We start from the raw sequence: 6,327 nt of genomic DNA on the forward strand, positions 1-6,327 counted from the left end.
CACTCAGGAGAGGCAGATCTGTCACAGAATCTGACCCAGTATCGGGCACAAGCATAGTTTTTTACAGGATGCAGTTGAATTCATTGGTGAAAAGATGGGTAACCACCTTAAATAATCTTCTGTCTTAGCAAGAAAAGGGTATTTAATAGTCTGGGTTTGACATTCTGCATATTAATTTCTCAAACAGCTTTTAACTACTGCTTGCAAAATTTTTATAAAGGGGACAGCTCAGATATTCTACAAATCTTTATCCTATGTTAAAACAAAGCTCATCCTAGAAATGTTATCCAGATGAGGTACTCCATGTAAAACAACCTGACAGCCTGACATTTGGGTTGCAGCTTTTCCATGGGAAGGAATAAGTTTTTGCTCAACTAAAGCCAAGCTGACCTCCATACCATGGTTACTTGTGTATCTACTAGACAACTAGGAAGGCAACACACAGAATTCTGTAAATAATTTCATAAAATTTTGTCTGAATTTAATATCCAGACAGATTTCGCCAGCTGGGTTAAACTGGTAAAGGTGTATTCTTTTCAGCCTCTTGAATTAAGTTGCAGCATCATGGTTGAATGTGAGGACTGCCTCCAACCTTTGGGGGATCTTCACACAGAATAATGACAATTTTGGTCATTATTTTTAAGTTAAATCTGAAATGCACAGGATGCCTATCTTTTTTCTCCCTCTAGGAGAGCAAATCTAGGCACAGAGGTTCCTTCTTTACAGAGAACATCCAGCACTCTGACAGCGTAGGAAACGGTTTCACAAGTTAACCCAAATGGCTCTGTAGCTCATTAAAGCTGCTTTACCATGTCCATTCTTATTTGCAAATAATTTACAATCTATTTATATTTATAAGGCCTTAATAAAAAACTTGAGCTGTGCTTATGTGAAAATCCTAAATAATGCCTGTATCAAAATCCCTTTTTTTCTTGAGGGTTTTCTTTAAAAATAACCCTCAGAAATCCTCGTTTCCTGTAGTAAATTACATAGTAGTTGAATACATGAATTTGAGAGCAATTTAAGGCATCTCACAGATGATCTGCTCCAAGGACTGCAACTAATCCATTTGAAACTGACTTCCACATTGATCCAGACTCCCACAAGAAGGTGCACACCCATTTTACATTCTCACACTGCTAGGGCCAGGGGGAGGCTGAGGACCTTTTCTCTACTGTTCCTACTGGAGTCACAACATGGTTTTGATTTTCTAGTACACTGATCAAAGAAGAAAAACACCTAAACCAAGACATCAAAACACAATTAACCATGAGGCAACATTTCCTGCTGTTTCCCAGCTGGGCCTCAGTGACAGAAATTTGACTGTGGCAAAGCAGAGTCTTGTTCAGAGTATGTGCTGCAATGTTATGTATTAAAAGCTATCCAAATGTCCATAACACAGCTAGATGCCAAAAAGGCAGAATAAACCAAAAACCCACAAACAGCAGTCTGGTTTTGGTCTAAAAAGTGTTCAAGCTCCAATCTCATTTTTCCCATAACCATCAATAGTCCAGTGCCCTGTGATAAAAACACTCTGATAATACACTTGGCCAGAAGAAAATAAAGGGAATATCAGGGTCTTTATCTGCAATAGGAATGATAAAAGGAAATGAGGCTTGAAAAGCACAAGGGAAACTGGCTTGGTTTAAGCTCATTTTGAATGAAGGGGCAGGAGTTGGAAACTTTTTAGTGGTTTCTTGGTTTAACATCCATCACAGAGATAAAATATTATCCGCCCTTGCTGGGCACTCCTTAAGCCTGGGCTTCCACAGGGCTTTATGGAGTAGGGAAGGAGAGAGTGGCAGAAATCCCCATCATGGTTCTCCCAGTTTCGAGTTCACTGAGCAGAGATGATCACACATAGATCCACTGCTTTCCTGATTTATTATAGCAGAAGGCACAACTGTTACAAGATTGTCCTGTAACAGGAAATGTAATATTGCAGACATTCTTCCTAAATCTTTTGAAATACAGAGTTTGCAAAAAACTTGCAAAAGCATATTAAAAAGAAATAACTGGCCACTTGCTCTCTGCTAGCAGCAGAGATAGTAGCAAAACTTGGGACAATTCCCCTCTCCATCCCATTAGTATCACCTTCCTCTATGTTTTGCAGCAAGAGCAAAGGGAGAACACATTCTCACAGAATGATGAACTATGAGGTAAGGGCAGGATTTGGGAAAGGGGAATGTTTAATAAAAGAGGTTTTTGGGTTCTTCATACTACAGAATTTGTCTGTCCTTGATAGGTAGATTAGCAAGAACTAAATTTGAAACAAACCTATTTAAGGTTTGCTAAAAAATTAATCATTATTCAAATTGTTCTGAGGTAACAATTTTAAAGCAATTATGTCCATTCTTGGGGTATCTAATTGCAGCATTACCAGACAGTAATTTAATTGTTAGTAGAATCATCAAAAGAAAATACAACAGTAGTAGTATGAGTAGAAAGATTCTTCTCTTCATTGAATTTGATTATGAACAATCCAGCACACGACTGTTAAAACTTGGTGTTAGCCACATATTTCATAAAATAATATTTTCTTCTGACATCCAGCTCATTTAGAAACACAATCAGGAAAAACAGAAGCAGAAAATTCTTTCAGTGTGCTTTTCCAGGAAAAAGTACATGTGAAGATACATGCCATTACCACACTTAGATTTTTTTAGCAGAACCTGTTGTGATATGCAGGGGGTGATGGTTTTAAACTGAAGGGAGAGCAGGTTTAGATTGGATATTAAGAACAAAGTCTTTTACAATCAGGGTGGTGAAACACTGGAACAGGTTGCACAGAGATGTGGGGGATGCCCTATGACTGGAAAATTCAAGGGGATGTGAGATGAGGATCTGAGCAACCTGATCTAGGTGATCAAAGGTGTCCCTGCTCATTGCAGGGAGGTTGGAACTAAATGATTGTTAAAGGTCCCTTCCAGCCCAAACTATTTCCTGCAGATCCCAGTCTATGCCCTCTCACTTTGATAACCTTATGACTGCTGTTTAGTTGTGTGTTTCAGCCAATTCTACAACCCTACAACTGTGATTTAATTTAGATCCCATTTCCTGGAATTGTTTATTGCAGCTGCATAGCAGAACAGCACAAAATCCTTACTAAACTTAAATGACATTCACTGCTGTCCACTTACACTCACAAAGGAAATTTGATCAATTTGATACTGTTTGTCCTTGACAAAATGTTTTGTTCTATTACTGTGAGTTCTATTACTACTTGCAGATTTCCAAGAAATTCTCTCCACAAATTTTGTGTACATACCTGTACCTTCTTTTACTTCTTTTATGATGGTAGACCTTGATAAAAAGGCATTCTGTACTTGTATCACAAAAGAACTGTGAAGTTGCACATTTTCAAAAGATCAGGACTACTGGAACAATAAGGTCTGAAGTTGGCTTTTGTTGCTCCGATGCTTTAAAAAAAAGTTTTAAAATGTTCCTGAGTCATCACTTTAAATGTCAAAATGAAATAGAACTACATTCAGCAGTGCTGTGAGACAGCAAAAATATTCTTTTAATTGCAGCAACTTAGAAATTGTTTTGTTATCTTCTTTTAGGTACGTTGTTACAAACTCCATGGAATTTCTAAATTTTAATTCCTGTTTTTTTTAAGCTATGCCTATCTTTAACAGATTTTTAAACTAACATTCATATCAATAAGTAAAAAATTCCTTTTTTCATATCTGTAAATTAGTTACACTACTTTTATCTAAAAAGCAAGGTAAAAAATACATTCACAATAGATATTTTACTGGCTGAAAAACATGAAACTCTACACATCACTAAATGTTAATTAAGGTGAACACATTTCACGTCCCTCATTATCATGAGGGATACAAATTGAAGACATCATTATTTGTGCAAACATTCAGGCAAAACAAGGTAAGTGATGATTCAAAGTTCAGGTTGGAGTTCTAAATCTGCATAAACATTTCCTATGATTTAGAATACATGGTGCACAAGAAATATTTGAAATTGCAAGTACTGATGTCGTTCTTGAAGTTCTAGGATCTTAACTAAATTGGAAGGGAAAGCCCAGTACCAATAAGAGACAAACAGCCAAACAAAACCTCCCTTCCTGCTGTATCCTACTTCATCAATAACTAAAACCAACAATTAGACAGAGAATAAAGATTATCTACTGAAGAAGTGATACTAATAATGGAGTTAATGAATTATATACTTAGATGTCTACAACCATCTTCAGGGTTCAACAGATTAACATGCTCAAAAGAAGACTCAAAGCTTTTACTGGAACATACTGGTTTTTACCTCCCAAATGCCCTTCCTTAATGACAAAAAAATTGACATCAATTAATAAAAACATTTTGAATGCTCCAATTAGAAAGTACATAAACATAATTACCTGTTATATTTAATTCCAGGGTGATAACATGTTTTCACATGCATTGCTCTCCCCTGTTTGGCCTGGGTGGGTGCCTATGACATGAACTACTCAATTTAACTTGATATAATTATTAGAACATTATTTCACTTGCTCAAAACAATTTTACCTTCATTTGTGTTCTTTCAGGCATATAATATTCGTTCTTTTTGATATTTTGAGTTAGCTAAAGTACAGAAAATTTTGTTCAAATATCAGAAATTTACTTCACAATAAGCACAAGGAATATGAAATAAAACAGGATACCTAATTTATTTGGCAAAAAAAGTTCACCTCTGTTATGCTACACTTATGTTCAGATAACCTCAAAGTTTAGCAAAAGGTCCTCAAGAGTCCTGCAAAAAAAGAAAACCAATTTGAAATACAGTGCATGTGAAAACACTCCTAAAACACTTCTCAGAAATTACTGACTTGCTTTTTTCCTTTGATCTTTTACTAGAAAATTTTAACCTGTTACAAGTGTGTAACTTAGTTTCAGTGAGCTAAACTTGGCTTTTAACATACCTCAGGTGTTGGGTCTGCATGAAGAAGATGGGGACTCTAGGAAGGGACAAAGGTTTTGGGCTAGCGTTTTCCTCCCCAGGTTTTACATGTTGCATTCTAAACCTACTCCACCTACTTATGGCTAAAATATATTGATACTGATTGATAGTAACATTACATACATTATAGGCGAAAACGTTTTACTGTTTGCTTGCTTGCAAATTGAAGAAAAATCAAAGAAAATCTTGCAAATGGAAATATCTTTCTTGATTCCTACAAGATTATATAATGTGCATAATTGTCTGTAAGTACCAAGGAAATTTTCTAGGTGCAGGAAACTTTATGACCATAGTTTAGTTTTTCATCATAAATTCTAACCTGTTTGGAAAATTTTTATGTCCTTGCTCAGATCAGAGATCTATTACATGGAAGTGTAATAGACTCTTCAGGTAATACACTGTTCATGGAAGTGTCCACATGCAGCTGGAACAAGGGAGAGTCACTTCAACACATTATGGATATTTCACTGTAAATTCAGTGTTAGAAACACAAAAAAGCTGGCTTCATAATGTAGCCTGAAAACACTGAGTATATTGCTTATAGGCAGTTTTGTGGGTTCTGACAGACTTTGGATTTCTAATTGTTAGTCTCAAATGTGCTTTTAGTCAAACAGGTATTGTATTAGCAGCAACTATAATGAATATAACCAATGAATGTTGCAGGTCTCATCAGTGTAAGCTTAGAACACCTTATTTTCTGAAACTTGGTGCTTGTATCTTTCCTCTGATATTCATGTGGTTGATATGATTATTTACCTGTGATTTTATACAAACACAGAGGCAGATAGCAGGTGTGTGTATAATTGCATTGAGCAGGACCTGAATCCCACTGTACATTGCACCCCCATTAGAAAAATGTGCACCATCTGACAGTGATACCTTGGAAGGGAACGTTCAGGAACACTGATGTAATTCTCACCATCTAATTCTAATAGATGAAATAAATAAATTACTGTAATCCAGAAGAAATGATCCAAAGTTGCTGCTTTGTGGTATGGGGTAAATAGAAATTGTCATAAGAGATTCAACAGACTTCACTGTTCTTAATGCCAGACACTATAAAATGTGTATAAATTACTAAAGATGCTAATTTGAATCAAACATTTTGTGAACATAAAAGTTATAAATTTTCTAAGTTATCTGAGACACTGATTTAACTTTGCCAAAAGTTACCTGAAACCACACAGGAGTTCCATTCCCTAGGGGTAATGTTGATTTATTCTCATTACTCAGAGAGCAGTGGTTTATCTCCCATTTCTGTAAGAGGTGTGCTGGCTTCTACTGATCAAGGCATCCCTGTTTCTGCTATTTCATCCATCAACAGGTTATCATGGGCTGCATTTTCCCATGAGGAAAGCAAATACATCACACTTT

The sequence above is a fragment of the Cyanistes caeruleus genome, chromosome 1, assembly GCF_971803275.1.
Source record: "Cyanistes caeruleus chromosome 1, bCyaCae1.hap1.1, whole genome shotgun sequence".
NCBI classification, from domain to species: domain Eukaryota; kingdom Metazoa; phylum Chordata; class Aves; order Passeriformes; family Paridae; genus Cyanistes; species Cyanistes caeruleus.